The sequence below is a fragment of the Pan paniscus genome, chromosome 13 (assembly GCF_029289425.2).
Source record: "Pan paniscus chromosome 13, NHGRI_mPanPan1-v2.0_pri, whole genome shotgun sequence".
Classification (NCBI taxonomy): domain Eukaryota; kingdom Metazoa; phylum Chordata; class Mammalia; order Primates; family Hominidae; genus Pan; species Pan paniscus.
Window position 1 is genome coordinate 58,187,951 of NC_073262.2, and position 26,149 is coordinate 58,214,099.

At 32.2% G+C, this 26,149-nt stretch overlaps 1 long non-coding RNA gene across 1 annotated transcript in view; it reads left to right on the plus strand.

Annotated features, from left to right (window-relative positions):
- Positions 1-963: 963 nt before the first annotated feature.
- Positions 964-26,149, plus strand: part of LOC117979394 (uncharacterized) — a 136,786-nt gene continuing 111,600 nt past the window's right edge. Inside the window, exons 1-4 of the long non-coding RNA XR_004670178.3 lie at positions 964-1,010; positions 17,468-17,542; positions 19,953-20,057; positions 23,026-23,085. This is a non-coding gene — a long non-coding RNA (uncharacterized LOC117979394). The remainder of the gene's footprint in view (positions 1,011-17,467; positions 17,543-19,952; positions 20,058-23,025; positions 23,086-26,149) is intronic.

Here is a 26,149-nt window from a genome sequence, read left to right on the forward strand (position 1 = left end):
TTGCAAACCTAGAAATTCAATCAAGATGAAAAGCTTCAATTAGTCTGAAGAAATACAAAATATCAAAACTCTTGTTTTCAACTCTGATGATAATGTAACGAAACTTTGCTATAATGTATATTTAGGTCTTTTGAAACAGTAGGCTTGTGCATGCTAGTAATTAGTTAAATTTTTGGTATATTTTTTATCTTTACAAAGATTGTAAAAGATGACAAAGTTTTAAACGTTACCTGACTTGTCTCTCCAAATAAATTATGTTCAAAAGTTTCCAAAGGATTCTGTTGAAATGGGTAATATTCCTAAAGTTTCTTCTCAATAGCTTTTATGGTACAGAGAATGCCAGTCCAATAAGCCAAAGTAACCACCAAAGTAGCCTTGTGAAAGATCAATTAGTTCAATTATTCGTTTAAAATTAAGAATTTCCAGACAAATATATCAGAAATTATAATAACAATTTGTGCTATTTCAAGTGTTTACTTCTCACCACTAACTACTCTTTCAGAAAATATCTATCTATACCTTATTGAATTGTAACACTTTTTACCCCAATACAAATATCAAAACCTCCGGTGAGAAGATGTAGTTCCAGGTAAACAAACACAAACATTCCATTAAATATTCACCTGTGCCTCTGGTTAAGTCATTTCATCTCTGTCAAGATTCCTTAACAGTAAAGTAAACTAATAGTATGTCATCTCTTTCAAGGGATTTTTTTGAGTTAATGAGCATGCAGTGAGCAATTTAAGGATCAAACATACTGGGCAAAAGACTAAATTTTTATTATAGTGGATACTCGCAGCCTTATGTAATCTGCCAGTCTAAACCATGTGCTGCTTTGGCACATGCTTTACTGAAAATAGCAGACCAGTTTGTGAGCTGGCACAATTTCAACATAGCAGATGGACATGCAACGAAATAACTAGCAAAGAGACCTTGTTTCAACATCAAATATGTTTCCGTAAGGCCAGATTCTTGGGCAAAGTTGTTTTAGCGATCTGGTTGCAACTAAGGTAAGATGGTATATTTCCTTTGCATTTAGCCTTCACTAACTGTTTCTATATATTTTAGGGAGTTATTTCAGTTATTTCAGATACTGAAATATTTGTATTTGAAAATCACAATAACTTGGACTCTTTTAGTTTGGAATTTTGAAACACCAGCAAAAGATGAGGCTTAAAGAATACTTGGATTGTCGCTTTATGAGAAACTACAATTATCTAGCTGGCCACTCAAGAAAATGGTAGATTTATTGAACACTGTATCATGATACTCTTCAGTCAATGTTCTTTAATCTTGTGTCTGAAAGGAATGATGTTAACTGAGCTTTTTACTAAATTAGAATATTCCAGATATTATTGACTAGCTCCTTTGAATGGTAATACATTCATATGGCAAGCTAAGAGTAAAAACTGTAAAAATTAATGGAAACATCAAATAATTTTCAGTTATTGTCAAATATTATAACAATTAAAACAAGAGACATTTATGCTAAATATGTCTTCCGGGATAAATGAATACCTTAAATTTAATAGTATAGTACATACATTAAATAAATAAATTATTTAAATGATTTGAATGTATTTTGTTCAGTAATGTTTAAATATATGATTTGTTATGGGTATAAATTTCATTTCAATTCCTGGATACATCATAACCCATCAGCACTGAAAAGCTTTTTGAGAATTAAGAGCAACAACTAAAGTAATACATGCATATGATAAAAAAGCAATCAGACAATAAAAAGTACAAGTTTTCCTCCTACTGGAAAACCACTAGTGCCTCTGTGAATATGTAACTACTTAATAGTTATGTGTATATGCTTTCAGAAACATCTGATATGTATGTTTTAAAATTTATATTCTTATGTAATATTTTTATATATTTTAATTAATGTCCTAAAACTCTGCATATGACAATTCATATTTTTGTTTTTAATAGCTTTATATTAATTATTATATAAAAGAACCATGATTTATCTAAACAGTCCCACATTAGTGGCCATTTTAATATCTGGCAAGGGTCACATTACTGATCTTTTTCTGAAATTTCCTGGATATTGTCACATATTTATTTCCCTAGATGAACACCAGTGTTATTTTGTCAAGTGTTCCTCCAAGTAAAAAGGCAGATGGAGTTTTCATTTGCATTGAATATAATTTATGAATTTAATTTAGGGAGAATTATAAAAATAAAGTTTTTAATCAAAGAACATGATTTTTTTTTACTATTCATTCAAGATTATTTATATCTTTCACTTGTATGTTTGTCATGCAATATATCATAGGTGTGTAAGCTTTTTTTCATATAAAATCAGTACATTTCTAGTTAGGTATACTCTTGATTATTATTATCATTGATGCTAACCCAATTAACAACAGAACTTTTTCTTTCTCTCTATCTTAACCTGCCACTATTTGTATATAGGAAAGCTGCTGTTTATATTAATTGGCTAACCATCTACTTTTTTTTAACATTCTTTTATTGTTTGTAGATTGTGGTATATTCTCTTGAGTTTTCTTGCTTATATAGTCATAACATCTGCAAAAATTGTTACATTTCTATTCTCCTTTCAATTTTATATTCCATGCATTTCCTTCCCTTCTCTAATTGCACTGGCTAGAATTTCGGGAATATTGTTCAATAATACTGGTAAAGTAAGGATCTGTTTCATTTCTATCACTTTAATAAAATATGTTTAATTTGTTAAGCTTTATGTTGGCATTGGTTGGTGATAGCTCAATTCCTGTTACATTATTCTATGAAGATATAGATATTAATTTTCTTCTATGAAGGTATCTATTTTCATGTAATATTAAGGGTTTTTATTTATTTATTTTTGTTTGTTTACTTTAAGAGGTAGATTTTATGGGTTCTTTTCAATTATATATTTCTCCTCACTTTTTCCATGAATTTTACACTCCATTGACTTTAAATTGGGCCATGTGACTTGATTGGACCAATGATACATGGGTACAGATATTTTTAATGGGTTTATGTTGTTTTACTAACCCTGATCCTTTGACCTATACCATGGGGGCCACATGGTCCAGATAGGTTACTCCTTTAGCCTGAATCCAGTTAGTTCAGCCCAGCTCAGCATTGCCTAGTAGAGTTCATAGATTCCAGCCATACAGCAACCCACACAACTCAGAATGTGAGTGAGGAACAGAGTAACCAAATATTTATTTGGTCTTATCAATAACTAATTTCAATCTTAAGTGTCTTTGCATATATGTTAGTTACTATATTATTTTCATATGTTTTCTGAAAAGAAATAATCTTTATATGTCTAAAATGAAATCCATCTGCACACAGAAGGTAATTTTTTACATACAGCATAAATAATATGCTTTTTTTGAAAATTTAAAAAAAATTACAATTATTTATCAGACCTGGTCTATAGGAAGTACTTTTTTACAATTTGATATCATTTTAATAAGTAATATTTTTGTATTGCTATTTTGGTTTGCTAGCTTGACTTTTGTGTCTTCATCCAGTTTTGCCATCAGTGCTATGATAGAGTCAAAAAAACAATTTAGAAGCTTTGTTCTTAAAGTTATGTTTTGGATACATTTAAATAGCATTTGAATTTGTTTATTCACTTATAATCCAGGCCTGTTTTTTTTTTCTTTTAGGGAGTGGTTTGATAATGTTTTATTATCATCTTAGTTTATTGGTCTATTAGAAATGTATGCGTATTTTGCTGACGACTCATTTCACTTAAGTTTTCAAGTTTATTTCTATAGTGTTTTACAAATTACTCTTCTATAATTCTTATTTTGTTCTTATAGTTATTTCTTCATCTTCATTTTATATATTCTTTATTTGCTTAGACTACTTAAATTTATCCCTGCTTTTATTCTTATGTATATATTGTCTTATCTCTGCAGTGGCCAAAAAAATTTTAAATAGAAATTATGCTAATTATCCTTCTGATTAATCATGGCTAGATGATTTTCATTGAAACTGCCATTACCATACCATCTTGCAACACATTTCCATTCCCTCCATTAAATCTGGCTTTCTTTCTGGCCTTGGAAAACATCAAACTTACCTCTGCCTTTGGGCCTTTGCATTAGCTCTTTCCTCTACTCAGAGTATTCTTCCTTCAGAATACAGGTTCTCAACTGTGTCTATACATTGAAATAAATTGGAGTGTTGCAAAAGAAGACTGATGCCAAGAACCTGCCCTCAGATATTCTGATTTAATTGATTTGAAAGCAGCTTGAGAACTGAGATTTTAAAAACTCTTCAGGTGCTTCTAATGTGTGGAAAACCATGGCCCTAGGCCATTCTCATCCACGATTCTCAGGTGCTTCTAATATGTGGAAAATCACGGCCCTAGGCCATTCTCATCCACGATTCTCAGGTGCTTCTAATGTGTGGAAAACCATGGCCCTAGGCCATTCTCATCCACGATTCTCAGGTGCTTCTAATGTGTGGAAAATCATGGCCCTAGGCCATTCTCATCCACGATTCTCAGGTGCTTCTAATATGTGGAAAATCACAGCCCTAGGCCATTCTCTCCACGATTCTCAGGTGCTTCTAATGTGTGGAAAACCATGGCCCTAGGCCATTCTCATCCACAATTCTCAGGTGCTTCTAATGTGTGGAAAATCATGGCCCTAGGCCATTCTCATCCACGATTCTCAGGTGCTTCTAATGTGTGGAAAATCATGGCCCTAGGCCATTCTCATCCACAATTCTCAGCCATGGATGAGAATGAAAATTCCAAACACCAAAGGGGTATAATATAAAACAATGCATGTGCTCCAACCCAAATTGATGAAATAAGAACTTTGGAGATTGGATGAGGGAACAGTCAAGAGTAGTTTTTAAAACTCCCTGGATGATTCTAATATGCAGGTAGGGTAGAGGAATACTGTCTTAAATGTTTTTATAATGGCTCCTACCTGTTCTTAGATAACAATTCAAGAATTACTGGAGAAAAGTTTTACTTGACCATATTATGTAACATATCTCCATATTATGAGTCCTTAACCCCCATATAGATTATATCTATTTTTTAGAGTTTACCACTATTAAAAGGTATTTTATCCATTTATTCATTTATATATTTTTGTCTGATTTTTTCTGCTGAATTGTATTCTTCATGTTTTATTAATTCTTATGACCCAACTGCCTAAAAAACAAATTTAACAAATTGTACTGTTTTGTTTGATTTAGTAGAATTGATAAAATCTGTTATTAATATTGTCACCTTTTAAAATAATTTTTTGATGCATTTTTTCCTCCCCCATACTGAGTTTATATCATTGTATTATTGCTTTAGGTGACTCCTGTACATAGTACAGATTTGGCTATAGTTCCAACTAGTCTTGAAATGACAGAAAGTTTCAGTTGTTTGTTTTAGTCTTTTGGTGTGTAGATGATTTTTTTGTTAATATTTATATCTGGTAATTTTCAAAAATTACAGATTAGCATTAGTTATGAATTGGGTGGTTGCAAGAAAAATACCACCCAGTTGTTTTGTATAAAGAAGAACTTCAGTGAAAATTTAAGCATTGTAGAGAAAAATTGCAAACAAGCCAAGAAAGACATTCAGGTAAAGGTGTTTCTAGAGATGTATTACTTTGTCAAAGATCAGATAGTTGTAGGTGTGTGGTCTTATTTCTGGTTTCTTTATTCTGTTCCATTGATCTATGTGTCTGTTCTTGTACTAGTACCATGCTGTTTTGGTTATTGTAGCCTGGTAGTAGAATTGGAAGTTGGGTAGTGTGATGCCTCCAGCTTTGTTCTTTTTGCTTAGGATTTTCTTGGTTATTTGGGCTTTTTTTGGAACCATATGAATTTTTAAATAGTTTTTTCTAATTCTGTGAAGAATGTCAATGGCACTTATATGGGAATAGCATTAAATCTATAAATTGCTTTGGGCAATGTGGCCATTTTCACAATATTGATTCTTCTGATCTATGAGCATGGAGTGTTTTTCCACGTGTTTGTGTCCCTTCTGATGTCTTTGAGGAGTGGTTTGTAGTTCTCCTTGAAGAGGTCCTTCACTTCCCTTGTTAGCAGTACTTCTAGGTATTTTATTCTGAAAGGATTCCCTACTTAATCAATGGTGCTGGAAGAACTGGCTAGCCATATGTAGAAAATTGAAACTGGACCCCGTTTTTACACCATATACAAAAATTAACTCAAGATGTATTAAAGACTTAAATGTAAAGCCCAAAACTATAAGGACCCTAGAAGAAAACCTAGGCAATACCATTCAGGACATAAGTACAGGCAAAGATGTCATGACAAAGATGCCAAAAGCATCTGCACATTAAGTCCTAAACAAAATATTTAAAATATTATAAGGAAGTTCACTAAAAGAGGGAAGACAGTCTTAATTGCAACCAGAGATCGTAAGTGAGAGTACATGTAACAAAATGACACTTAGGCTTATAGATAACTTTTTAAGAGCAACAAAAGAAGACAAAAATTAATGGGAGAAAATATTTTAAGGTGCTGAGAAAAATATCATGTTTCAATTCTATAGCTAATTTATTATTAAAAAGAAATATAAAGAGCATCTAAATCAGAAAGGAGAAAATAAAATTGCCTCTGCAGACATCATCTTCTATATAGAAAATCCTAAAGATTCCACAAAAAGTGTATTAACTATAGATGAATTGTGTAAAGTTGCAGGATACAAAATCAACATACAAAAATAAGTAGTGTTTCTATACACAAAACAAACTATCTGATAAAGAAATTAAGAAAACAATTCCACGTAAAATAACATCAAAAAACACTTAGAAATAATTTTAACTAAAGAGTGAAAGATTTGTATGATGATGGAAGAAGATACAAGTAAGTGAAAAGGTAACTTGTGTTATGGATCAGAAGGATTAGCATTTTTAAAATATCCATATGCACAAAATCATCTACAGATTTAGTGCAATCCCTATCAAAATTCCAATGACATTGTTAAGAAAATAGAAAGCACTATCCTGAAGTTCACACAGGACCACAGAAAACCCTAAAAAGCCAAAGCAATCTTGAGTTAAAAGAACAAATCTGGAGGCATCACACTACCTGGTATCAAAATCAGCTAGTAACATATAGTAAACAAAACAGCATAACACTGGCAAATATCAATGGAACATAGGAGAGAATGCAGAAATAGATCCAGTCATTTATAGTCAAATTATCTTCAACACAATTGCCCATAACACACAATTTCTTCAAAAAATAGTGCCATGAAAACTAGATATTCACATGTTGATACCATATTTTGGCTATTGTAAATAATGTGGCAATAAACAAGGGAGTGCAGACATCTCTTTGACATACTTGTTTCATTTTTTTAATACATGTTTAGTAGTGGGATTGCTGGGTAACATGGCAGTTCTATTTTTTAAACTTGGTTCAAAAACGGTTAAGGAAAATATGATATATACACACAATGGAATGCTATTCAGCCTTAAAAAATAAGAAAATTCTGTCACTTGTGACAACATGAGATAACCTGGAGGATATTATGCCAGGTGAAATAAAGCCAATCACAGAAAGACGGATACCTCACAATTTCATTTATATGTGAAATCTAAAAAAGTTTAACTCATACAAGTGGAGTAAAACGGTGGTTACTGAGTGAGGTGGTGGGGGATGGGGGAGGTGGTCAAAGGATACAAAATTTGAGTTGTACAGGAAGAATAAGTTCAGGAGATAGATTTTAAAACATAATAATTATAATTAATAACAATGTATTATATAATTGAAGAATGTTAAGAGAGTAGATTTTACATGTTCTCACCATAAAAAAGATAAGTATGTGAGATAATGAATATGTTAATGAACTTGATTTGCACATTCAATAATATACAACTTTACTGGCACATCATGCTTTTTACCATACATATATACAAATTTCTTCCAGTGATAAAACCAAATATTTGTTTTTAAAGAATGAAAATGAGATAGGAACAGAATAATACTTATATGCCAGTCCCAAAAGAATGACTATATGATATAAATCAGAAAGAAAGAAATTAAAAGAAGGAAAAAGGAATGAGATATATAAAGCAAAGATGAACAAATTATATATAATATGATATATATATATATAAGCAGGTGGGTAAAACTAAAGAATTCTGATAGTACAAAATAATAATTGTTGTAACAATAATGACTATTATACTGATTAATAAAAAACAAATATAAAATGTAACAGTTTTGGGATTTAAAAATTGTGGATATTTTTGTGAGAATGAGAGAAACAATTGGTAACACTAGACTTTATTAAGTATATAAGTTAAGAGTTTAATGCTTAATTTTCTTAGTAATAGAGGTAAAATGTGGAATAGATAAAATTTGACAAGTTGAAGATTATAAAAGGAAAATGGTGGGAAAAGAAAGCAATTAAAAGTAAATATTCAAATAATATGATATAAATAATAAAAATCAATAAATGTAACAAACCTGATTTGACTGAACTTGGTATTTAAAAGAATTTTTTAATAATCCTAGTTAACATAAATTAAGCTGTTATATAGTTCTAATAGTTTAAAAATAAGTATACATAATCATTAGTAAGAAGAAAATACCATAAAATAAATATAACAATTCCAAAGTTTTGTTTTATTTAACATAGTTTCAAATTCATACAGAGCATTAATTAGCATAATTATCAGGAGAAATTTATAAATCCACTTTTGTAGATTTTAGTATACCTATTTTAGTTATTGATAAGTAGAAAAATCAGTAAAAATATAGATTTGAACAACATGGTGAACAAATATTAAGTTCAAACAAACATATATAATACCTCTATTTATAATGCAGAGAATTTGAATTTTTCTAGCCCACAGTGGTAGACTTGTGAAACCTCATCAGGTTCTAGGACACAAAATAAATATTTTCACAAAAAAAGGCATGTGGGAGTCGTTGTTGTATACAATAGCTCCTCTAAGCTGAAAAGAACTAAGGTAAAGTAAAAATAGAGCCTAAATTTTATTTAATAACCTACTATAAGTAAACAGTGGATTACACGAGAAATTGTAATGAAACCTAGGAAACATTTAGAATTATACGATAATGAAAATGCTACACGTCAAATATGTGCAATGTTGCCAGTTTTAAAAAATACTAAAATCCTACAAATGTGTATAAAAAATGTAAAATCTAGATAGTTTCTAAAAATTGTAACTTACCCACCCTACTCATGAAAAAATAATACCTCTGTATATCTATATCTGAAAAATCTATGCCTAGTCCCTCACTCAAAAAATAGCATTCCCATACATGTTTTATAAATATATTATGTCTTGCATTTAAGCAACATAAAGCCCAATATTATATAAATTCGTCTAGAGTAAAAAAATTCAATGCTTACCAAATCATTTTATAAGGATAGTATAAGTTTTTATAGCAGACAATGCAAGAAGTATATGAGGAAAGATCACTAAAACTAATTTTATATATGAACATAGTAAAATCATCTTTTAAAAAATACCAAATTATAATGTTCAAAGTTGATTTAATATTTAAAAATCTATTTTAACCAATACATTAAATATTAAAGTAGTAGTGAAAATAATTAGAAAATTTCAATAAAGAATAAACCATTAAATCACATTTACATTTTATAACACTAGAAATAGAAAAATTTTTCTTCATAAATGTTATTTACCATAAACTTACACAAACATTGTTTTTCAAAGCAAATGTAATAGTTTCCTTTAAATCCGTATACAAGACAAGGATGTCTTGTATCATACTTCTATTCAGTATTGCATTAGATATTCTAAACTATGAAATAAGTTTTAAAATTTAGAAATTAAGAAACAGAAGGGAATGTTTTCAGAAAAGAAATTGTCTACCTAAAAATCCAGACACATCTATAGAAATATTAGTAGATATAATAAGTTATTTTAAATGGAAACTATATTTTTATGTCAGTAAAATATTATTAAAAACTTTATAATGTAATAAAAAGACCATCTTAGAAAAGTAACAAAGCCTATAAGATATTCAAGATTAATTCTAACATCAGTAGATATTATAAAATTTAGACAGAGAAGATAAGATGCAAGTAAGTTTAAAGATATGCCATGTTTATGAATGGGAAAAGTCAATATCATGATGAAGATTCTTCCACTGTTAATTGCAATTTCAAATAAAATCACAAAAGTTTATTTTACAAACGTTCTCAAGCTGATCACACTATATATTCAAGAATAGGCATAGTGAATTTGAAAAAGAGGAACAAGATTGGGAGACTGTTCTACAATTTAGAAGACTAAATATAACGTTAATGAAATTCTGGTAATTCACCATTGATAAAAGGATGAAGAAACCAATGATTCAGACCCATACACATATAGAAATTTGATGTATGCAAATGAAGACATTTAAAACCAGTGGGACAGATGAATTATTCAATAAATTTGACAGAAGAATTGTTTAACTCCCCCACCCAAATGGAAAGAAGAATATTTTCACCCTTAAAACATTCTTAAAAGTAACTTCTATGCGAGCTAGTCACCTAAGATTTAAATTACAAAAAGCAAACATTAAGAAAGAAGAAAAAGAAAGAAATATACAAGCCACAAGAAGAGATATGTGCATCACTTGGAACTTTCAAAGGATTAATATTATGAAACTCATATACATAGAATAAGAGAAAAAAAACCAGCCAAGTAAAATAAGTGACAAAGATGTGAATAGGAAGTCACATAAGTTGAAATGCAAATGGTCAGTTAATACAAAATAAGACGTTTAATTTCACTATTAATCAAGAACATATAAATTAAACCACAATCATATGTCATTCCATACCAATCAATTTAGAAAAATTTAAAAGGATTACGAAGGATATATGAGTTCTCTCATACAATTCATAAGAAAAGGGAAAACATGGAACAAAAAAAAAGAAAATACTAGAAATGGTGATGCCTTTCCTTGCCACCAAAAATTGTCGTGGACTGTGCTCTGTAGAGACCCTAATCCTCCATCACAGTGCTTGGACTTTACTCGGTTTTGTTCTTTGTCAATAATGATTCCCATTCTAGTTGCTCACAGATACCTCAACTGTACTCTGAAAAATGTTAACTTTTCTCATGCTGAAAAACAAGAGATAATAATTACATCATGGCTTTAAATTTAAAATTATGTACAATTTCTGAAGCTAATATATATTATTTACATTCAAGATTCAGTTTGTCAACCAGGCTTTTAAAAATTGAAAGAAGCTTATTGGTAGGGTGCATGAAACTAAAAGGAAACAAAATGACATCAGTTTCTCCAAGCCATTTTCCCATTCCCCCTCTAATAGCCCAATTTTTAAAAAAAATACAATGTTAAATAAGGTACGTCCTTTTAAAAAATCAACCTAGAGGTATAATTTACGTACAATAAAATGCATTCATTTAAGTGGTAAATTTTGACAAATATATTCACTTATTTTACCACTAACACAATTAAGGTATAGAACATCTTCATCACCCCAAAGAGTTCCCTCAATCCCCTACTTAGTCATCTCCTCCCCCAGACACTACAACCCCCTTCATTCCAGATAATCTATAATTTTTTTTTTACACTAGGTGTTTGCCTCCTTTACAATTTGATATATATAGAACTATGTAATATGTACTCTTTGGTGACTGAGTCCATTTGAGTAGCACAATGCTTTTGAGATTCATCTGTTTTACTTTTTAAGCCACGTAGTATCTTACATGGCAAAGTCACAATTTGTCTATTCACTCCTCTTTACGTGTACATTTGGTTTGCTTTTAGATTTTGGCTATTATAAAGAAAAAAGCTATGACTATTCCTGTAAAAATCCTTGGGTACACTTTTAAAATTTTTTTTCTTTACATTTACTTTTAAAATAAATAGCCAACTCAGAAATATTTAAAGGAAAATAATGAAAAGTCTTTATCCAGCTTGGCCCAAATTACTACGTTTAGTGGGTTCTTTACTCTTCCAGATGATTGCCATGCACATAGAAGCCCACAGAGCGCTATGTACTTTTTTCTTTCCCTTCCTCATCCCCAAATAACCATCCCATATGTACATTTCTATAACTTGCTTCTTTATTTTTTAATTTACTTATCTTTGATCAACATAAAAAATTTTTTGATGTAAATTATTTGAATTTACCACATGTATAGATTTGAGTAACCATTACCACATCAAAGAGATGAAATAGTTTTCTCACCTCATAAAATTTCCTGTTGCTATCACTTCACAATCAAATTCCTTCGAGCATCTCACCCCTGACAATAACTAATACGTTCTCCATCACTGTAGTCTTTTTGAGAACCTAAGTGGAGCCATACAGTATGTAACTTTTTGAGACTAGTTTCTCTCACTCAGAGTAATGTCTCTGAGATTCATCCAAGTTGTTGTATATATCAATGGTTTGCTTCATATTTTTTAAAACTTTATTTCATATATGGCTTTAATTATAAAGTTTCTTTTCATGCAATTAAAAATATTTTAATGAACTCATTTTCAGACAGTTGCAGATTTACAGAAGAATATGAAGATAGTATACAGAGTTCCTGTAGCCCTCACACTGTTCCACCTGTTATTAATATCTTGTAGTAGTATGGTATATTTTCACTGTTAAGGAACCAATATTTAAAGTCCATACATCATTCATGTTTCCTTCATTTTAATCTAATGCTGTTTTTCTGTTTCAAGGTGTCATTAATGATACTACATTATGTTTACTTGCATTGTCTTCTTAGGTTCCTCTTGGCTGTGGCATTTTTCTCAGATTGTCCTTATTTTTGAAGATTTTAACAGTTTTGAGGAGTACTGACGAGGCATTTTGTAGAATGTCCCTAGATTAGGATTTGTCTGATGTTTTTCTCATGATTACACTGAGGTTATGAGTTTTGGGGAGGAAGATCACAGAAGTCTACCTTTGTCATTTCTATCACACCACATCAAGAATACATACTATCATGACTAATACTATTGATGATAACTTTGATTATCTGGCTAACTCAACCCTTTTTATTACTATTCTATTTTTTGGATGCAACACAGTTTGTTTATCCAATCACTTCCTAAAAGACATTTAGGTCATTTACAATTTGGAAGATTATGAATAGTGCTGCTATAAATATTCACGTACAGATTTTGGTGAGAACATAGTTTTCCTTACTTTTGAGTAAATACTTTGTAGTGGAACTACTGAGTCACAAGGTAAGTGTAGATTTAACTTTACAAGAACTTGCTACACTATTTTTCTAACTGTCCATTTGGTATTTCCACCAGCAATGAATCACAATTTCTGTCCTTTATTGTCACTAATTTTGTTTTATTGTTTTCTTTACAAAAGTTTTAGCCATTTTACTAGTGTATAGTGCCACCCCATCATGGTTTCAGTTTGCATTTTACAAATGGTAAATAATATAAAACTTTTCATGTGATTACTTGCCATCTACGTATTCTTTGATGAAGTAACTGTCATTTGTCTATTTTTGAAAGTTAGTTGTTTATTCTCTTTCTGTTGAGTTTCGATACTTGATTGCATATTCTGGATATGATTTCTTGGTCTTACAGGTGGTTTCCAAATATTTCTCCCATTGTTGCTTGTATTTTCACCCTCTTAACAGAGCATGTCTTCCACAGAGAAAAATATTTCAATCTTAATGAAGTCCAATTTCTTGATTTTTTTTTTCTTTTGTAGATCATTATTTTGGAAGCCCAAGATCTCAAAGGTATTCAAGAATTCTTTAGCAAGTCCTAGGTCTTAAAGATATTTCCTATGGCATCTTTTAAAAGTTTTTCAGCTTTATGTTTTACTGTTAAATTAACAATCCATTCTGAGTTAGTTTTTTTTTTTTTTTTTTTAGATAAGGCATGAGATTCAGCTCGAGGTTTTTTTTTTTTTTTGTCTTTTTTGTCTATGGATATCAAATTGTTCTAACACTATTTGTTGAAAAGACATCTTTGTTCCATTGAACCCCTTTGCACATTTGTCAATAACAGTTGTCTGTATTTGTATGGGGTTATTATCTGGGCTCTCTCTTCTGTTCAACTGATTTATACGTCTCTCTCTCTACCAATACCACACAGTATGATTACTATAGCTCTATAATAAGAAATTTGAAATCAGAATGAATAATAACCCCTTCATCTTTATCCTTTTTCAAAATTTTTTTGCTATTCTAGTTCCTTTACCTTGCCATGTAAGCATTAAAGTAAACCTGTTTATATCTAAAAAATATTTTGCTGGAATTTTGATAGAAATTGTATTATATCTTCCTGTGAATAAATAGATAATTGACATTTTTACTTGTTGAGTTTTCCAATTCATTAACACTGTATGTCTCTCCATTTAATTAGATCTTCTTTGATTTCTTTTATGAGCATTTTGTGGTTTTCAGTATATAGATTCTGCACAAGTTTTATTAGATTTGTAGCTATGCATTTCATGATTTTTGAGTGAATGTAAATATGATTTTAAAAATATGTCCAATTAATTATTAGTACTATATAGAAAAACAACTGTGTTTTTGCTTATTGGCCTTGTATCTGATGGCCTTGTCCAACTCTTTCATTAGTTATATAATTTTTTATAGATTCCTTGATATTTTCTGTGCAATCATATCTCCTGTAAGTGGGGATTTTTATTTATTCCTTTCCACTCTGTGTATATTTTATTTCTTTTTCTTGTTATATTGAACTGACTTAATTTTCCAGCATGATATTGAATGAGACTGGTATGAGTGGCCATTTTTGTCTTACTCCCTATCTTAGAAAAAAAGGACAAAACAAAAAAGAAAACTAAATACCAATATCCCTGATGAACATAGATGCAAAAATCCTTAACAAAATACTAGCTAACCAACAGTATATCAACAAGATAATCCGCCATAATCAAGTGGGTTTCATACCAGGAATGCAGGGATGGTTTCACATACGCAAGTCAATAAATGTGATACAGAACATAAAAATAATTAAAAATGAAAATCACGTGATCATCTCAATAGGTGCAGAAAAAGCATTTGACAAAATCCAGTATTTCTTTATTATTAAAACCCTCAGCAAATTCGGCGTACAAGGGACATACCTCAATGTAATAAAAGCCATCTATGACAAACCCACAGCCGACATAATACTGAATGGGGAAATGTTGAAAGAATTTCCTCTAAGAACTGGAACAAGAAAAGGATGCCCACTCTTACCACTTCTACTCAATATAGTACTGGAAGTCCTAGCCAGAGCAATCAGACAAGGGGAAGAAATAAAGGGAATCCAAATTGTTAAAGAGGAAGTTAAACTGTCGCTGTTTGCTGATGATATGATCGTTTACCTAGAAAACCCTAAAGACTCCTCCAAAAAGCTCCTAGAATTGATAAATGAATTCAGCAAAGTTTCAGGATACAAAATTTACTGTACACAAATCAGTAGCTCTGCTGTACACGAACAGCAACCAAGCTGAGAATCAAATCAATAACAACACCTTTTACATTAGCTACAAAAATATATGTATTTTTTAATTCTAATTTTAGCCAAGTAATTTCCAGATTGTACAATTTTGCATTAGAACCAGTAGTGTACCAGAGTTTCACATCTCTGCTATTATTTGCTATTGTCAAGCTACTAAATTTTAACCCTTCAACAGGGCATGAATAGCAGTATCTCATTGTTCTTTCAATTGCTTGTTCCTTCAATTTGTATCTTGTTTTTTGATGAATATTGGTAGTGAGATCCTTTGCATTTGGTTTTCAGTAAGTCTAAAGTCTTCTTTTGTGAGGTGCTCATTAAAACATTTGACTCATCTTCAACTGCTTATTTTTTATTCTTATTGTTGACTTGTAAGCATTTTTTACATATTCTAGATAGTTCTTTGACACTACGTTTGCAGGTAGTTTCTATTAACTGCCTTTTTATTTTCACAACACTGTCTTTTAAAGAACAGCTATATTTAATGTCAATAAAGTGAATTTATCATATTTCCATGATGCCTATGGTTTTGGTGTTCTAAGAAATCTTTGCCTGTGAAAATATTCTCCACCCCTGCACACACTCCGCTGAAGGCAAAGATATTTATACATTTGTATTTCGCTTGGATTTTACTCCTACTCACTCTCTGATCAGTATCCATGTTGCTATAATCTGGAATAATATTTCAAATTGCTGTTAAGGTAATTATTTAATAGTATCAATATTTATTTATATCTAACATATTTAATTGATATGTGTGTTGTCTACAGCCATACCACCTGAACATACCAGATCTCTTCTAACTGATATGTGTGCTCTTTAGTGCTTCTTGAAATACCCATTTTATTCTGAATCCACTTTTCTTTTTTTGCTGAAGTACATTCTCTATTAATGTGTTTAACAGGTGAACTTTCCGAGTTCTTGCGTGACTAGAGAACCCTGGTCCTTGCATGGTGATAAAGATAGAAAACCATTCCTGATTTAAAGTAACTTTCTCTTTTCCTAGAAATTTGAAGCCAGCCTTATTCTCATTTTGTTGAATATAAATGATAAGTGTGAAAAAATGATGTGTTCGATTCTTAGTGAAGTATTTTAAAATAACAGTTCTACTAAGTTTTGGAGAAAGTCTCAGGCACTCTATTTTCTTTTCCCTTTTGTTCTTTTAACTCAATGATTTTGGATCTACTTTTAGATGCATATTGGAAAGTCTTAATATATCCTCCATGACTCTTCATTTGTATTTCATATTTTATACCTCTTCACTTTTTTAAATTTTGTACAGGAAGATTTTCTTAGCTCAATATCAATATCCATTCTGTTATTTGGACATTATATTAAGTTAAATTTGTTATTTGAATAGGTATATTTTATTTCCAAAATTTTGAATGTTTTTAAATAATTGCTTTTTATTTTATGTATGTGTCATTTCACTATTAAATGATCTTTTTCAGTTGGCTCTATTATTTGTGTTTCCTTGGCTGCTACTTTCACTTACTATCAAGCAGTATTCAACATTAGATATTTGGTGATAGGTACTTATTATCTACCACATGAAAATTCTGTGCTTCATGTGGGCTGCACAAACTCTGCAGAAGATGGTGTATTGCGGCCCTCTGTAGCTGTGGGAGGCTGGTTGCCTTCTCTTAGTAGCTGAGACCGCTGTGGTTTGTTTGTTTTTGTGAGTTTTTTTTCCCCCATGGGTTGGCTATGGAGACTTGCTAATACTGTGTGCATTATAGCCCCAAGAGAGTTCAGCCACTGAGGCTGTCAGGCACCACATTTCTCCATCTTCCTAGTGAAGTAGCCAACAGTGCTCTGAGAAAAGCCTCCAATACTGCCTTGGCTTTCTACTTTGGTTTTATTTTTGCTATTTTCTCTCAAACAATGCATCAGGGAATCAGTCCACAGATAATGCCCATTATTGGTTTTCAAAATGTATTAATTTCTTTCTTTCATTTTCTTTTCTACAGTATTGGAGTTGTTGTGCCTTGAAGCTAGAAACTGCCTTGAATTTCTACATAGGGAAATGTAATCTATTGCTTTCTTACAGGCAAACGTTTGTCATGCAAATATTGCTCTCTCCTTGGCGATACCTTGTTGGTAGAAGTAGAATTTAAAATATATTGTAAGTATTTTTATATGTATGTTTCCAGAATAGACTATGAACACTTTGAGGTCAAGGACTATATGTTAGAAACTGTTAGTAGGCTACTTAATATCAATTCTCACCTTTTTATTTACTAATGAAGCTACATTTTATTTGGGGGAGCCAGGTGCCAGGTGAAAATATATTCTCTGCTTCCTTTGCAGCTAAAAGTAGACATTTGACACAGTTTTGGACACTAAGATATAAACAACTCACTGGGTATGGTTTCTGTGAAGGTTCTTTATTGGAGTATGACCCAGCTGGCATGTGTATCATTCTGCTCTTTGTCCTGCTCCTTCTTCCTGCCTGGAATGTGGACATGTCTATAGCTATAGCATCACTGCTGCCTTCATATCTGATACGAGACAGAGTTTATCATTCCTACAGATATGAAAGTAAATCACCATCCTATAGTAAAATTGTGCCAACCAAAGTCATATGCCCATATCTGAAACAAGATAAGATGTCTATGTATCATTATAAGATGATTTATATAAACCTAAGTTCCTGGAACGATAATTCTCTAGGGAAATACAACCCTTCTAATTGGCTTACCCTAAGCAACACATGTTCCTGGATCTGAAACCATTATCTTCCAAACTACATGGCTGCTATCTGATGAGGAAGCAGTAAACAAATATTATTAATAAGAAGTTATCCACAATATGGACTCTATGTTTCATATTGTCAGTTATTCAACATACATTTATCCCTTCTTTTACTTACACATTAAAAATTTTCATGCCTGCATAAAATTAATTTACTCCATAGGAAGATAATCTAAAGCTTCCCTTCATCTAACATAGTTCACATAATCTCTTAAGAACATTCTTAAGCATGACTTTTCCCACAGTGTTTTCCCTGGGATCCTCTTCCCCACACCAGGTTATCTGTCTTCCTCTGTGCTTTTAACTCACCTTTTGCTACCATTATCATTTCACTTGTCTCACAGATGGAACTCTTATATTATTTGTCTGATTACTCTAACTAAAAGACCATCTTATTGTTGCTACACCATGTTCTATTTATCTTTATATACTTAGTTATTAATTCAATATTTAGATATTCAATAATTATTTGTTGATTCATGAATGACTCTATCAAGTATATATTAGTTCATGCTTTCTATGAGCCTATGCATTATTGGAACATCAGGAAAGGGAACAGGGACTAGATATAGCTACTGAAATTAAAGTTTTTAAAAATTTTCCATTACTCTAACATTTAATAATTAAAGTGTCATTGTAAATATGCTAATTGCTCTAAGCTTAGAATGGCCATACAATAACAAAAGACATTTAAAATATAACTCTCGTCTGAAAAACAATAATAGACTACTTTTAGGTTAAAACAAAATCTAAGTGTTAAAATAACTAATTGCTTAACTTTTCATGTGCACCTCTCTCTCAGTTTCACACACAAGATGCACATACACATTGAAATGTCAGCCTTTATGTCCTTAGAATGTTCAGTTAGGTTGTGATGATGCTACACAAATATAAGATATCCTAGCAGCATAGGACGCCTAATTGTACTTATTTAAGTGCTTTAAATTCTACCATTTCTCTTCTTAAAGAGTAGTTTCTATAATTATTTTATTAAAAAAGAACAATAGTAACTATGCCATGGCAATATATTATTCCTAGAATTTTCTAATAAAAAAGGACAAACACTCAAAAATCAAAATCTTATTTTTCTGGAAAGAAAAGCACTTTCTAATTAGAAATCATTAATTTAAATGAATGTGTAAATAATAAGTTTATAAATGTAGCATAATGAACTAACTTCTATTTAGGAGAAAAAAGCAAACATAGTTACAGACATGGCACACACCCAGCTGATTTTTAAACAGCAAACAATAGCCACAAATATACATTTTTAAATTCTGTCTATACGTCTCTCCATATGGCTCTAAATAATGTCCAGGTTAAATGAAAATGTTCCCAATTGAAGTGTACCATTATCCATTCTATCCTTTATCAGCTTCACATGTACAGTTCTAAGGTAAACATGCATTGTATACTTGGAAATTTTGATTTCAAACCTTGACAGCACATTTCCAAAGGTATAACATCTTAATCAAATTTAAAAATAAAACATCCCAGTGTTGAGCTTGGTTGTAAACCTAAAATTATATAACATACATGTTTTTATGCTTTGTCAATTACATTTGAAATAGGGGACTGTTTGTTTCAGCCCTTCTAAAAATGAGACGAGGATGAGAAAACAACCTATTTCCTTATTAGGTTCAGGAGTCAAAGGACTCAGCCAGGAGCCGCAGGCTTCAAGAGCATAGAAGATTAAGACATATATTGGATTCATGATGGAGGGCAGAAAGTTCATTTTCAAAATAAAACAGAATTTTATTCATATTCCTTTTAAAATTCAGATTGCCATTTGCCAGCTGACCTGTGACACAGCAGCAGTGTATTACATTTTCAATGAGCAGTCTGTCTGGAGCTGCTAGTGGGAGAAACTGCTTCCTGGTTTCTAGGTTTGTATTTGTTTTTTAAGTAAGATATTGTTGTCAGAATTTTAGTGGGTGCAAACAGGGGCAAGGTAACATATTTATTTTTAATAAGGAGGAGATGTAAAATAGTATAGTCATCAGCATTATGCATGGAATAATCCTGTAAAAAAATCACAATTCAGGTAAAATGCATACATGGGACTGTCAAAAATGAGGATGCCGGCATCTCAATGAGAAATAAGGGCAGGCCAAAAAATGAATCTTTATTTAAAAAATAAATACATGTGAATGCTTTTTAAAACAAGTTTTGGTAGAGTGCAAGTCAAGCCAAGGTTTTCTATAGTCAGGGACTAGATTTATCCAGCTCACCATCTGTCAAAATTATATTATAGACGACACATATGCATAGATACAAGACCACTGATTTTCATATATATTAAAACCTGAAACTACTGCACGATATGAAAACCTACAAATTGTTAAGCCCAAAGGCTTACATCTAGAACTTTTTTCCTCCACATTGTTTTATTTTTGTTCTCTTCCTGACCTGCATTTAGGAAAAATGGACACATAGTCAATGAAAATATACAAAAATTAAACTTCATTTAGGAAAAATCAAAACAGAAACTTTTAGATAACATAAAAGTAAGAGAAGAGATGTACACTTCCCTAATTTTTGGGCCTGATCTTGTGGGTGAATATATCCAGTACATATCTCATGATGCAGGAAAGTGAGTTTCAGATGAGGGTCAAGACAATTTTTAATATAAAACAAACAGAAGTTATGCTTGTGAAAATAGAGAGCAAGCAATAATGATGACACATATGACTAGTTGAGTTTACTTGAACCAAGACAATGCTGTTCATATTTCACCTCTGAGAAGAGCTTTGTGATAAGAGTTACTTGTGTGCTATTTTGTTAACTTCTCACATGAGAAACAAAGGGAGACGAGCATAGCAGTTTTGTCCATTTGGTACCATATCTTTAAAGTGGAAAGAGGAAATTAAAAAAAAGGAAACCCCTAGCCTCATATTTTGTTTGAATAAATAGTATTTTTATCACATATTATAAGAATAACAAATTTTTCAGTTAGAAAATACTGACTTTAATCTATTTGCTTCATTTAAATAAATGATCGGTCATAAGTACAGCTCTTAGAGCTTTCTTCTGTCACTATAGATGAAATTGTGCAATTGTGTTCTGCCCGGAGATTTTAAAAAAATTGTCATTGAATGATATAATTATATCATCTTATCAATAATAACACAAACTTCTCATATTATAAAATTATTTTAATGCTTACTTTTTATTAAATAAATGTTTTCAGGTAAAACCCTGATAATTTATTTTTTTAATGACAACAGAAGTAAATTGAATGACAACTGATTTCACTTTAAGACCAGCTGTTTTAAATGCCAAGTATTTCTATTATAATTTAGAATTTATGATAAAAAAGGAAGAGAAAACTGAATAGCCTACTTAAACGCTTCCCAAATATATTTGCATGTTTATCACTGCAGTTTAGTTTCTGTAAAATCTCTGAATTATGATCCATAAAGTATCAAAGGCCATGCAACTTCTTAAAGATAATCTGCAAATAAAATTTCATTTTTGTGTTTTTTCACATTTAAATTAGATAAACATAGTTTCTTTTCATGAAATGCTAAAATACTATTGATTTTAAACATTTAGGTTTTTTGGTATGGTTTTGTAGCCAATGGGGAAACTGAAGACATTAGTTTGTTATAAGCTTTGTTACATTTTAATTACTAAAATACAGTTTCTGTATTATTTGAAACAAAAGAAAAATCTTTTGACTCCCCTGAAAGAGAAAGACAAAAAAGAAGGAAAGAAGGGAGGAGGGAAGGAGAGAGGTAGGGAGAGACAGAACAAGGGAGGGAAGGAGAATAAAAGAAGAAAAAAAAATAGATTCCTTAAACAAATAAACAAATTTTAAATGCAATAGAAGTACTTTGGGATAATTTGATTCGCATGTGCCATATGTCAAATCATACACTCCCCTTCCCCCAAACACATATCCCAAACACTACCCAAAGCCTGCAAATCCTGATATTCTGGCTTTGTCTATGCCAAAATATTAGTCCAGTCTGCCTAAACTTAGTGCTATAGAAGAGATTGTATTACATAGCATAAAAATGATTGTCAAAGTTGGTGAAAGTAGTGTCTTTTGAGCTATAATATGTTTGGCATATGTCACTGGAAATGTTTTCCAGTAGCTCACACAAGCACCAAACACAATTTTGAGTTTCTTTCTATTGAGTTTGCAATAAATTAATTTATTTTAATTTTTTAAAAAAGTTGCAAGCCAGAGACTTAGCCAATTGAAAAACAAAACAAAACAAAAAACCCCCCAAAAACCCAGGCACCAAATTTAGCAATACAATAAGATTGAGATTGTTCCTTCACAGAGCTAATTCTCCCAGAATCCACTGTTCGTCTCATCACTCCTTATAAAATACAGAATCCTTAATTGGTCTGTGCTTCTCCAACATGTTTTTAATGAAAACGCAGCACATAACTCTTAGTTTGTTGGCTGCCAGAGCCCAATTTACAAAAGTGGGAGTGCGAGATAAGAAAAGAGTACATCTGCAGAGCAGGCTGCGCAATGAATCACACGGTGCCAGAGTTGAGTAGAATATAATTGAGTCCAACATCTCTGAGCACTTTCACCATAATTAATGATAATCTGTAACAGAGGAATCTGAGATTCCAGTTCAGAGAACTGTTTAATTAGGCCAAGTAATGAAAGCAGAAGCAGTACAAGAATATGGCCTGTCTCATGATTAATGATTCATGCTACTGAACACAAAAGTGCCGCACCGTTAACTCTAACGGATGCTGCATCTCTCTGGCATTTACAAAATAGTGAAATGCATGCATTTTTGTACTTTAAAGATGTAACTGGCAGTATCCTTTTCTGAGCTATTTACATGATAAATATGGTTCCAAAGGTAACTGTCTTCTTCACAGGTTCTTTGCTCTGGGGTAGTTTAAGATAAATATGGTATCTGCCTCTACATCAGTATTAAGGTAAGTGCCATTCCAGTACAGGATCATTAACACTTTCACTTTCACTTTCCAAGTGAGTAAAACATTATTTTCAGTCTTACTTTGGTTTTAAAAAGATGTATCTTTTATGGACGAAATCACCCATCTTAATATTTATATAATATTCACTTAATAATACAATAAAGAAAAACTAGGTTAAGAATCAATCATAAGGTAGAGAAGATATAAAGCATGTTTGATAGTTATTATTTGGGGAGGTCAGCGTATAATACATCCTCTCAGTGTAGAGCAAGTTAACATTGAGATTGTCCTGCAAGTATGGGGGACAAGACAAAAGAAAGAATGGTTTGCCTGAGGCCTTAACTTACAAGCCTGTGAACTATATAGGTTTTATGCCACTCCTTGTTCTGCTTTTCAATAAAATAAAGAATAGTGCTTCTAAGAGGAATTGCAGAATTGCACCTTACATATGCAAGGTCTGTAAGAAAACAACCGTCAGAACAAAGCATGCACATTCTACATATGACAAAATTGGGACTATTCAGATGCTTGCTGCAGAAACTTCTATGATTTGGCACCCATTGACATTCATAGTGATTCAGGAGGCAACTTTACCTGTTACATGTATTAGAAGTAAAGCTGTCTAAATGCTCCACTATCCTTATCCTGCCTTCCAATACACATGGAAGTTAGTCAAACACAAAAATGCAACTCACATTTGACATTCGGATTATCTCCTGTTGGCGAGATAGAATATATGATCTCATAGAAAATGTAATACCAGGGTTGGGTTGTCAATAAGCTTGAATCCATGTAACCCCAGAACAATGGGCAGACACACAAAACTTTAATTATTACCTTCAAGTAGGCCAAAGGAAAATCCCCCACTTTTGTACATCTTTCAGTCAATCTAAAGAGAGGTTTGATCTTCTAGGGATATTTTGTAGAAAATTCGTGGTTACAACATAATGAAAATGTAATAGTTTTATAAGAAGGCATTAAAGGACCATACTTTACTCTAAAATTAAAATATGTAGAGAGATATATTTACCTAAATCTTAATATACACACTTCAAAAATCAAATTTTGTTTTGTAGGAATACTCTTTTACAAGAATAGGTAAATCTCTTTTCTTACCCACGTAAATATTTATGTGGGCTGTATTTATACATAGAATGATTGATTTGTATTATAACTATCGATAACATATGCATCATATAAAAGAAATAATTTTCTTTTAAAAAATGAATATAGTTAATCACAGGCTTCAAAGGAATTCCTACATATTCTTTAGCTTGTTTGAATTTTGACATATTTTTACATAATTTTATATATTCAGATTATTTGCAAATCGCATTGTTATTGACTACATGTCATGTTGTGGAAGATAGAAAGGGGAAAAATGGGCCTTATGATACGTGACATTTTCAAAGGAAGAAATCACATTAACAACTTTTTTATAATGCACAAAATTGGCCAACATTTTTAAGACAATTTCTGTGTGCCAGGCACTGGGCTACAAAATTTCATACATTCCTAATTTATTCTTTATAACAAAAAACCTAAAGAAATAGTCACTATATTAGTCTGTTCTCACACTGCTTGAAGAAATACCTGAGGCTGGGTAATTTATCACGGAAAGAGGTTTAACTGACTCACAGTTCTGCAGGGCTGAGGAGGCCTCAGGAAACTCACAGTCATGGTGGAAGGAGAAGCAAACACATCCTTCTTCACATGGTGACAGCAAGGAGAAGGGCAGAGTGAAGTGGGGTGGGGGGGGAAGCCCCTTATAAAACCATCAGATCTTGTGAGAACTCACTCACTATCATGATGAGAACAGCATGGAGGTAACCACCCCATGATTCAATTACCTCCCACCAGATCCCTCCCACAATAGGTGGAGATTATGGGAACTACAATTCAAGATGAGATTTGAGTGAGGACAAAGCCAAACAATATTATTCCACCCCTGGCCCCATCCAAATCTCATTTCCTCATATTTCAAAACACAACCATGCCCTTTGAACAGTCCCCCAAAGTCTTAACTCATTCCAGCATTAACCCAAAATTCCAAGTCCAAAGTTTCATCTGAGACAACGTAAGTCCCTTCCACCTATGAGCCTGTAAATCAAAAGCAAGTTAGTTAATTCCTAGATACAATGGGGATATAGGCATTGCATAAATACAGCTCTTCTAAATGGAAGAAATTGGCCAAAACAAAGGGGCTACAGGCCCCTTGCAAGTATGAGATCCAATAGGGCAGTCATCAAACCTTAAAGCTCCAAAATGATCTCCTTGGACTCTATGTCTCACATCCAGGTCACCATAGTCTTGGATAGCTCCAGCTCTGTGGCTTTGCTGGGTACAACCTCCCTCCTGGCTGCGTTCTTGGGCTGGCATTGAGTGCCTGTGGCTTTTCCAGGTGCATGATGCAAGCTGTCAGTGGATCTACCATACTGGGGTCTGGAGAACAGTAGCGCTCTTCTCACAGCTCCCCCAGGAAGCACCCCAGTGGGCACTCTGTGTATGGCCTCAAACCACACATTTTCCTTCTGCACTGCCCTAGCAGGGGTTCTCAATGAGGATGCTTCCCCTGCAGCAAACTCCTGCCTGGACACCCAGGCACTTCCATACATCCTTTGAAATCTAGGCAGAGGTTCCCAAACCTCAATTCTTGACTTCTGTACACCTACAAACTCAACACCATGTGGAAGCTGCCAAGGCTTGGGGCTTGCACCCTCTGAACTAATGGCCTGAACTATACGTTGGGCCCTTTTAACCATGACTAGAGCAGCTGGGACAAAAGGCAGCAAGTCCTAGACTGCACACAGTAGGGGGGGCCCTGGATCTGGCCCAGGAAACCATTTTTTCTTCCTAGGCCACTGGGCCTGTGCTGTGGGGTTGCTGTGAAGTTCTCTGACATGCCCTGGAGACATTTTCCCCATTGTCTTGGTGATTAACATTCAGCTCCTTGTTACTTATGGAAATTTCTGCAGCCAGCTTGAATTTCTCACAGAAAATAGTTTTTTGGTTTTTTTTTTCTATCACATTGCCAGGCTGCAAAGATTCCCACCTTTTATGCTCT